Genomic DNA, 11,174 nt, shown 5'->3' with positions numbered 1-11,174 from the left:
CTTAAGTCAATTCGGGTGAAGAGGTAAGTAAGAAAAGGAAGTGGTTTCCCTTATGGGATGAGTGTTCAGGCCCAAAATGGATGACTGTTAGGATTCCCACGTGAAAGTAGTGATGAGCAGCTCGTGCTCTTCGTCTTGAGTCAACCGCTACGCACTCCCCGAATAGTGGATCATTTTTCCCGTTACGAAAGGAAAAAATGTTCCTCTGATAACGCGAGGTATACGGGTTCGGTTGGTGACGTGTCCCCGAGTGAGGAGCACGTGGAGAACGTGTTCTATAAAGGATAGAAAAACACTTAGAAAGGGGGGGTTTGAATAAGTGTAGTCTAAAAACTTGGACGATAAAAATAAATTGCACAGTTATTTTTATACTGGTTCGTTGTTAACTAAACTACTCCAGTCCACCCCCACGGAGTGATTTACCTCACCTGAGGATTTAATCCACTAATCGTAACAGATTACAATGGTTTTCCACTTAGCCCACGACTAAGTCTTCTAGAGTATCCTGATCACAACCTGATCACTCTAGGAACAAATGCTTAGACACAAGCTAAGACTTTCTTAGAGTATCCTGACCACCACGTGATCACTCTAAATACAACTGCTTAGACACAAGCTAAGACTTCCTAGAGTATCCTGATCAACACTTGATCACTCTAGTTACTTACAAATTAATGTAATCAAATCTAAGAGAATTACAAATGCTTCTGAAAAGCTATTATCACAACAGTGATATTTCTCTTAACTTTTAAGCTTAATCTCACTAATATATTACAACAGCAATGTAGTGAGCTTTGTTGAAGATGAAGTTTCTGAGCTTTGAATTTGATCAGCGTTTCAGCAAGTTAATTGTTAGCAAATCGTCAACCTTGCTTCTCATCAGAACTTCATATTTATAGGCACTTGAGAAGATGACCGTTGGGAGCATTTAATGCTTTGCGTGTTCCGTACAACATTGCATTTAATGTTTCACGCTTTTGTCAACTACCTCGAGCCTTGTTCACGCTGTGTCTACTGACGTTGCCTTTAATAGCTTCCAACGTTCCTTTTGTCAGTCAGCGTAGCCTGCCACCTGTACTTTCTTCTGATCTGATGTTTGTGTATACAACGTTTGAATATCATCAGAGTCAAATAGCTTGGTGCATAGCATCTTCTTGTCTTCTGACCTTGAAGTGCTTCTGAGCGTGATACCATGAGAACTTCAGTGCTTCTGCTTCTGATCTCAAGTTCTTCTGATGCTTCCATAGACCCATGTTCTGATTCTGCTTTGACCATCTTCTGATGTCTTGCCAGACCATGTTCTGATGTTGCATGCTGAACCTTCTGAGACAAAGCTTCTGAGCGCTGATTTGTGCATACTCTTTATATATTCCCTGAAAGGGAAATTGCAATGTATTAGAGTACCACATTATCTCACACAAAATTCATATCCTTGTTATCATCAAAACTAAGAATATTGATCAGAACAAATCTTGTTCTAATATTCTACACTAGCCCTAACAGACCGGGCCATCACATTGGGTCGTCCTCAACGTAGACATGGATTAGGCTGTGCTCAACTATGGCTCAACCATAGGCCCGTCCAAAAAACAATGAATTTAAGAACCAGAGCTCTGATGTCAATTGAAGGTAAATGAAACACAAGAAAGGGGGGTTGAATTGTGTTTCAAGACTAAAAAATTGTAGTTCAACCAAACCAAAAAAACAAAAGGCAAGGAATATAAAAATGACACAATATCTTTATCCTAGTTCGATGTTAACAAAGCTAACTCTGGTCCACTCGCCAAGGTAACTTTCCTTATCAATAAAAACTTAATCCACTATAACCAAACTTGATTACAACCACAAAGACCTAATGCCAATGTCTTCTTGAGACTTATGACTATACCCTAGTCTCTTATTAAACAATATCAACTCACAAGTTAAAATACAAAGGCGTGTTTACCGAATATGCTTCTTGATAAGCATATTACACAAAAAATGAAATACAATCAAATAACTCAACAATGTTAAGAGCAAGATATGAACCAAAGTTCCTTGCTTTATAACGTTTCAATCAAATAGAGTTCTAGCGTATTCAATTAGTCTTAGCGTTATTTATTCTATTCCTCCAAGTCTTATATATATATATAGGTATGAAAAGAACCGTTGAAGGGTGAATATGGAATTGCACATTTCTTAGGTGTATTCTAGTATAACGATCAGTAAGAGTGGTAGATAACCTTGTATCATGGTACTATCCTTAAGCCACCAAATCGGCGTAGTGGAAGGAAATTTTAATTTGTACTATTTACTCACATAAAACCTTATTGATCTCATAAGAAAAATTAGTAATCTTCTATTTCCACCATATAAGAAAAATTATTAAACTGTAATTTTTTTACATTTTCAAAAAAATGGTATTCATGAGTATATGTGAATATTTCAAAATTCATAGATATTAGTCTGAGTGATGCCTATTTGGATAAGAAGTGAATACAAATATCATATTTATTCAACAAGACGTATTAAAGAAAAAAGTAGTATATGTTGCCATAAATACTAGTGTTTTAAAACTAAGACCGGACCGGTCGGTTGAATCGGTCCGACCAAAAACCGATGGCATTACCGGGTTGATCATGACAATAAATCCGATCTGCAGTCAAACCTCTATAATCCTGTATGACCGTCTGGTTTTCGGTTAAACCAGAGAGCTGGTCAAATATGAATCAAACCGGTCAGATATCTCAATATTTAAAAATCAAATTGAGACCTAGCAATATATTATGGACCTTTAGTTTAACCCCTAAAGCATTTGCGTTTCAATAATATTATGGAGCTAAATTCTATATATATTTTAGAGACATTATAAATATTTTATAAATGTATAATAATGTATAAGAGGTTAAAGGTAGTGCACTGACAGTGTAAAAAAGTTTTACACTGTCATCCAATAGAAACAAATCGTTTTGCCATGTCATATAAATTTTTTAAAAATTAAAGTCTGATTTATCCTGATTCATGGTTGTGATTGGTTGACAGTGTAAAACTCTTTTACACTGTCAATTCATCACCCATTTTCTCAATGTATAAACAAGTATTAGTACGGTATTTTGTTTTTCTTGTAATTATTAATGTAATATATATTCTTATTTTAAATTAAACCTAATATATTAAATTTTAATGTATTAATAATTGTATAATAATTATAGTACGCTTAGAAGTTTGAGTATATTGAGAAAGTAGCATATTAGTTTGTTATTATTTTTTCTAGCATAAGTTAATATGTATTTAGAGTTGGATTCAAATTTAGAATACCTAATTAAATTATAATTGATTAATTACGCCTCTTTTTATTGATCTAAAATTAATTTTAATTTAATTTGATATATTTAAATTTTATATGCACATATATATATATATATATATATATATATATATATATATATATATATATATATATATATAATACATAATGTTTTTAATATTTTTTATACGGCCGGGTTAACAACTATACGAATAATTAATGACCCGTCGGTCCAATCAATCCTATTAATCCAATGTATTGACCGGGTCAATTACACGTTCGAGTTTAAAAACACTGATAAATACTAATAACTATCCCTAATTTAACTTTTACATAAAAACGTGTCTTCGTAACTCTACATCATTCATATAGATAACTTGAACATAGTTTAACAAACTTTCTAAAAACACATATGCTTTTTATCACCAACCAAAGGTTGAAAATTTCTTTAAAAAAATTTAAAGATTATAAAATATTTTTACGTTACCTCTTTTCTAAATATGCTTAAGAGAAATTTATTAAGTATGCAAGAGGACAATAAAATTAATTAAAATATATTATTTATTTTAGTGCTACAAATATTTAAGTGTTTTTAACATTGCATTAATATGCGTTGAATATATCTCAATTCATTTGTAAAATTAAAAGATAAAAATATATGGCTAAAATTCTCAAATTTTTTTATGCTATAGTTTTATTTTTGTCTCTATTCTTTCTTTCAGGGAAGGCTGTGAAGTCTGTCTGTAAATCACTGTTTTCCCTTATATAATTTATTTTTTATTTTATAGTTTTTACATAATCTTTTATCATATCTTATTAACATTGTTTCTTCTATTTTTCACTACAGTTTCATGTAATGATGCTTACGATTGTCAAACCGTGTTAGTTCTCGACAAAAACTTTGGTGGCAAACTCTTCTGCATTGAAAATATTTGTTGGTTGCTTATGAAGATATAAGGAAGAAATATAAAGAGAAAACTACGAATAATATATGTTATGGTAGAATATTTTATAAGTTGTCAATTTAATATTTATGCTTCCAACCAAAAATTGTATTGTTATATACTTTGAAATTACAATAAAAATTACTTTAATGTAATTTTTTCATATCTTATTAATTTTGAATGTATCCTGTTATCTCCAAGTTTTTCATATAAATTTGATAAATTTAAGTTATAATTAGGTAAATTATTTATGTGTTGCACGGGTTTGATAAAAGCATGTAATTCAATTATTGCTGTAATTTGTATATTTAATGGATGCTAATAAATTTGTTGTTTCGTCGTATACAATTTATAACACTTTTTTTATATGGGTGCAATCGATCAATTATCCTATGACAATGATTTTCGAGAAAGTCACTTTGTTAGTGAAACGTTTATAATTTTGGAAGGATAGTATTGTAAATTCATCAAGGGAGTTTTGTTTTTATCTTGGTTGAATAATTCATCCATTTAGGAATTATTTATTTGGGTTCGAAGCTAAACTCATTATAATACTAAAATATACAAGAGTATTGGCATTTAAATTGCGATTCTTTACCAGTGTTTTTGATAACCAATCACGAGTTTAGAAAGATGGTGAGATTAACTCGAAAAATATTCAAAGCAATTTGTGCAAACCCGATTTGTATGAAAAAATGTTTGTTTGCAGCCGTTGTCTGGATGACGGCCACTACAAAAAAAACACTCATTAGTAACGTGAATTTCACGCCACAACAAGCAAAATCACATCAGAAACTGCTTTTTGCGACATGACGCATTACGCCGCATGAGAGCGGGTGGCAACTAAGTAGTGACGTGATTTTCATGTCACTAATTAGTGACATGAATATCATGTCGCAAATGTTTGCATAGATATTCACCACATTAAAGTCAAATCAGAAAAAACAGCTTTATTTGCGATGTGATTTCTATGTCACTAATTAGTGAGATTAAAATCACATCACTAGTGTTGGAATTAGACTCTCAAACCTTTGAGTAATTCCTTATCGTTAAAGATGACAATGAAGAAAATAAGAACAAAAGTAGGATTAGGGTTTGCGGAAATATTAAAAGAGAAGGATAAAGTATTTTCTGCAGAGTTTCTCTCTGCCCACAATCTGTGGAAATTCTGTTATTCACATGCAGCTGCAACTTCCGTGAATACAACTTTTGACTTGATTACAAAATAATGAGGGTTACTCCCTATTTATAGATTTAGGTTAGTTTTCTCGCTAAGCCAAAGCCCAAAACTATAAAAGCCCAAAATACCTATTTTGGAACTAAATCAAATCAAATTTATTTTAAATCTAAATCAAATATATCTAGATCTAAAACAAATATGTGTGTAACAAATTGTTTCCACACTTCTAAACAAAACCAAATCTTTTTGACATAAGGAATTATAATTTAAAACACCACCTAATTTATTGTGTCTAAGCTATCTATGTTCATCATAGCTCTTAGTCTTTTGAACACTTTGACTTGCAATCTGATTCTCTGTTCTGCAGTGTTCCAACTTCATATTTTGTTGTGACCATCATCAACACCTCTTCTTAGTCTTGTTTTGCAAACTTTGCGTCACTTTCTTGATTCTTATTCTTTTCTGGACACTTTGTAGAATAGTGACCATACTTCTGACAATTAAAACATTGAATGTGACTCTTGTCAGGCTTTCGACCATCATCTCTTCCTCTACCTGCAGCACCACCTCTTTGGTTGCCTTGATATGAGGGCTTTCTCTTATTCGACCAATTTCCTTCTTGCTGATTTTGACTAGTCGAATTGTTATAGCCACCCCTACCTTTATTTCCAGTCCAGCTTCCTTTGCCTTTCTTTTCGTTTGCTGATTGAGCTTGCAGATCCACATTGCTCTTCGACTTGTCTGCAACTCTTTCAGCCTTTCTTTGTTCATGAGATTCAAGCGTCCCTTGAAGCTCTTCTTTTGTTAATTTCGACAAATATTTCAATTCCTCTATGACTACCACGATGTGGTCGAACTTAGGGGATAACGACCTCAAGATCTTTTAAACAACAACTCTTGTTGTTAATACTTCTCCACTGTCTTGATTTGATTCACTAGTTTCATAACCCTAGTGAAGAAATCAGTTACGCTTTTGCTATCTTACATCTGAAGCAATTCATACGTTCTCTTGTGAGTTTGTAACCTCACCTCTTTCACCTTTTCTTCACCTCTAAAATATTTTCCAAGAATCTCCCAAACTTCTTTTGAAGATTCTATATCACTAACCTTTTCAAAATTATCTGGACTCAGACATTGGTGGATTATAAAGAGAGCTTTATAATCTTTCTTCTTCAATTCTTTATGTGCAGCCTTTTCTTCCTCCTTCGCACCTTTTGCAAGCGGTTCTATCCCTTCTTTTACAAGATCCCAAAGATCTTGACAACAGAATACAACATTCATCTACTTGCACCAATTCTCATAGTTATCTCCTTTCAGAATTGGAAGTGTTGCTGGAAAATGCCCATTCAGATGATTCATTGCCATCGCCATTCTTCTTGCCTTAAATCGATTAACCGGAGCTCTGATACCAGATGTTGGAATTAGACTCTCAAACCTTTGAGTAATTCCTTATCGTTAAAGATGACAATGAAGAAAATAAGAACAAAAGTAGGATTAGGGTTTGCGAAAATATTAAAAGAGAAGGAGAAAGTATTTTCTGCAGAGTTTCTCTCTGCCCACAATCTGTTGAAATTCTGTTATTCACTTGCAACTACAATTTCTGTGAATACAACTTTTGACTTGATTGCAAAATAATGAGGGTTACTCCCTATTTATAGATTTAGATTAGCTTTCTCCCTAAGCCAAAGCCCAAAACTATAAAAGCCCAAAATACCTATTTTGGAACTAAATTAAATCAAATCTATTTTAAATCTAAATCAAATCTATCTAGATCTAAAACAAATCTGTGTGTAACAAATTGTTTCCACACTTCTAAACAAAATCAAATCTTTTCGACACAAGGAATTATAATTTAACAACTACCTTTTGCTGGTTTGAATTTTAATGTTTGAAAATAAGTGTAGGTTGCGACGTGATTTCCTAGTCACTAACTAGTGACATGTAAATCACGTCACTAATGTTTTTTTTTAAAATAAATTTTGAAACCAATTAATACACTGTATATATAAATTAAATTCATAAACTAAATATACTAAATTTTATAAATTAAATTAATAAACTAAATATACCAAAACTTATAAATTAATTAATAAACTAAATATACTAAAATATATAAATTAATAAACTAAAATTATAAATCAAATATTACTAAATATATTTTGCACAAATTCAGAATCAAAAGTAACCCCCCGTTTTTTTTGTCCGAGTCTTTATAACCAGCTTGGTCATCAGAGGCGGTCTATTAAATTCCTTTGTCTACATAATGAAGTTAACTATATTTATTATAAATAAAATTATAACTTTAAAAAGTGGTAATAATTATTACCAAGCGTCGAAGATGCTCAACAATGCTTATACTTCCAACAACATTAGCGCAGTCCCCTTTTTCAGATGCTCTCATCTTCTTTTCATTTTCAGATTTAGCCTTAAATTCATCACCTTCCCAATATTTAAAAAGTTCCTGAAAGATTTCTTCGCCTATCCAACTAGGACGCATGCCATGAATTTCCCAACGCTTTCTAGCACGCCGTAGTGTAGCGATGAAATTTGTGAGACTAGAGCCATTGATTGACTTAGTACATATGTTTTAACAGAGTCTCCACCGCGATTTATTGTTTCCAAAGGAAATGAGAAAAAGAGCGAAATAAAACCCGCAGAAGTTTTTAGAATCAAATCTAATAAACTTATAAAAAATCTAGCTACGGGGGTTTGTTATGGAAGGGGAAGGTTTTAAGCACCACTCACATCTACGGTACTCCGTAAGAACCTCTTTAAAAATATTATCATTGTTGTTATTGTTTAAAATTCTTTTTGTGATTTTTTTGTTTAAATAGAGTGGGAGGATGAGAAAAGAAATTTTAAAAGTGAGCACGAAAACAACTGTAAAGTCCCAGCGGTCATGGTGGGAATGTTAGACAACAAGTACAAGAAGGACTGTCCTTATGCCACCCTTTCAAAGTAGTGGTCACAGTGTAATATGTACTTTTATACTAACTATCTCACGCAAGCTAGTCGTGATCTTTTAAGTCTTCAAAGGCTTCTATTGTATGTTGATTGAAGTATCTTGTAGAAGTATCAGAACCTAAGTCTTTAAAGTCTTTAAAACTTGTTTAGCAGAACCTTGTCTTTAGAGTCTTCAGCATTTGGTCTTTATAAGTGATGTCTTTAGATGTTCAGAACTCGTTTAGCAGAACCTTGTCATCATTATCTTCAGAACTTTAGACAACATAAGAAAAGCTTTAGAAGGCCTCCAGAGCTTCCTTGCAAAGTTACGATTAGAAGCTCTTCTACTAACATTCCTTAGAACCGTTGCATAAGTAGCATTCCAGAATCTTGACTTTCATTATAAAACAACAAAGGTTTTCTTCCACAATGTTGAGTTCAGAACTTGACAATGTCACATGCCTTCTTACTAGAGTCAGAACCTGTGAAGCAAAAGCTACACACTAAAAAGATATCGTTAGAGTAAACAATTATTCTTTAAGATAAAATTTAAATTTATCATAAAAACTTAAGTCCATATGTATAATAAATCTTGTTCTTACACTTAAGTCTAACATCAAGATTCTAAAACCATGAGAACATGTTCTCAACTATTTCATCATCATTCAGTTTGAATGCTTCATACTTCTTTAGCAAGAAAAACGACTTGGTTTCTTTCACTTGAGCATTCCCTTCATGAATCATTCTCAATGTGTTAAATATCGTCTTGGCTATATCTCTGTTAGTAATATTTGCAAACTCAATTTATGAAAAAGCATTCAACATAATGTTTATAGACTTGATATGAATCTTGTAATCCTTCTTTTGTTTGTCTATCACCACTCTTCTTTTTAACTTGTTACCACTAGCATCAACAGGATCAACGTAGTCATCAGCTGCCATATCCCATAAATGTACATCATGACCAAGAAAGAAAATTTATATTCTATCTTTCCACTAATCAAACTTTTCTCCATCAAAAATAGGAGGTTTGGCACTATAGTGATTGATTAGTGGTTTTACACGTTTATATCCGTTGATTTTAGTTGTCTCTACTTTATAGTGTTAATTGTTTTATTTCTTTCTTTTGTATTTTATGCGTTAGTTGTGTGTTTTACTCTTGTTAGGATCAATTGAATAAATCAGGACAAATCAGTGCAATAAAGTGCAAAACTCTGAGTTTTGGAGGATGTGCAAAATCCCACTTCAGGAGGATTAACACGAGTGGCCGTATCACCTGACATAGGCCGTGTCTAGAAGAAGTCTTGGACGAGTTCAAAAAATTGTGGAAGTCAGTGGTGCAACACGGGAAATCATGTCAGCTGACACAGACCGTGTTGCACGTCCTGGGACTTGAGAAAAGAAACTAATTTGGAAGAGACCCAACACAGGTTCTTATGTTTCCTGACACGGTCTGTTTTTTGTTGCGACACTGATTTTAGTATTTTTTTGGTATTTTGCTCTGTAGTTGGCCTGAAAGGGTATTTTTGGTATTTTCAACCAACTTCAATGAATGTGTACTATTTAAATGAGTTTTGAATAAGAATTAGGGGACTTGGGAGAGAAGCGATTGAAGATCAACTTTCATCTCAATTCTCATAAAGTCTCTATTTTATATTTTGTTTTCTTTGAACAACATGAGTAGTTAAACCCCTCAATGATAGGGGGTGTCCCTCATTTGACATTGTAAACAACTTTGAATTCTTAACTTCAGTAACCTATTAGTTTTTCATTATCAATTTAATTGTTCAATGTTTTTAATGCTTTCCCTGTCGTACCAATAAGGATTGATTCATGCTTAACAACTAGGACCGGACTGTCGTTGTTAAATCCTTTGATCGATTATACTATAGTAGATATCACATAGTACTGGGGATACCCTACAATAACCAGAATATTCTTGATAATACAAATGCTTAATTTCATCATTAATTTCGAAGTACATTGGGATTAGGATTGGAGGTTTGCTCATTGAGGAATTAGGAGTAAACATTCTTAAGATTCAGTAGTTGATTATTTAGAAATTGTTATTGAAATAAGGATTTAGAGTTGTTATGTGTTAATGCACTCACCTACCCTGGCATGTTACTCATATTTGTCAAAGCCAATTTTTTTATTTATTTGCAACTTAGTTCATAATTCTCCAAACCAAAACCCCCAAGGATTTTTTTTAATGAATTGAAACATAACTTTATATCACCATGCAGTCTTTGAGATTGATACTTTGGGATTTCCCATTATTACTACATTGGCAGATTAGTACACTTGCTAATTTATCGATAAAATTTTTGGCGCCGTTGCCGGGGACTGTTGAAATATAGAGTTTTCTTTAGTTCAATTAAAATTTTGTTGCTCATCAGCTTAAATTTTATTTTCTGTTATTTTTATAATTTCTTTTTTGTGGTTATTACTGATATTTGCCTAATATTTTATACGAGGAAAGCCCTCGGCTAAATTTCCTTTTGACGCGGAAATCCTAGCAGTCACACCAGGGATTTACTCTTTGCATTTTTCTTTTTATGTTGTTGTTATGATGTGTAAAACCATACATTGAGTTCTTCCCAAATGTGACCGAATGTTTTTGATTTTCATAAGAGTTTTTTATCTCAAAAGGGACCGAGAAGAGTATATAGAGATGAAGGGATGGTTGTTTAATTTGAAGGTAGAAACTTCAGAATAATGTAGCAAAGAAGGGTTTTTGTTTGAACACCCTAGATTTCCTAAAAGGTAATATGAATCTAACATGTAGATTTGGATCATAGTGCTTGTTTCCTGAGAAATA

The 11,174-nt window shown here is 32.5% G+C and overlaps 1 long non-coding RNA gene across 1 annotated transcript; it reads left to right on the top strand.

Moving 5' to 3' along the window:
• Positions 1 to 3,687: 3,687 nt before the first annotated feature.
• Positions 3,688 to 4,385, top strand: LOC131657258 (uncharacterized). Its single transcript, XR_009300565.1, has 2 exons — positions 3,688 to 4,029; positions 4,134 to 4,385. It is a non-coding gene; the product is annotated as an uncharacterized LOC131657258 (long non-coding RNA).
• Positions 4,386 to 11,174: the final 6,789 nt, after the last annotated feature.

Source organism: Vicia villosa, linkage group LG3 (genome assembly GCF_029867415.1).
Source record: "Vicia villosa cultivar HV-30 ecotype Madison, WI linkage group LG3, Vvil1.0, whole genome shotgun sequence".
NCBI classification, from domain to species: Eukaryota; Viridiplantae; Streptophyta; class Magnoliopsida; order Fabales; family Fabaceae; genus Vicia; species Vicia villosa.
The sequence above is the reverse complement of the archived record's forward strand: the minus strand, read 5'-3'. Positions and strand labels throughout refer to the sequence as shown.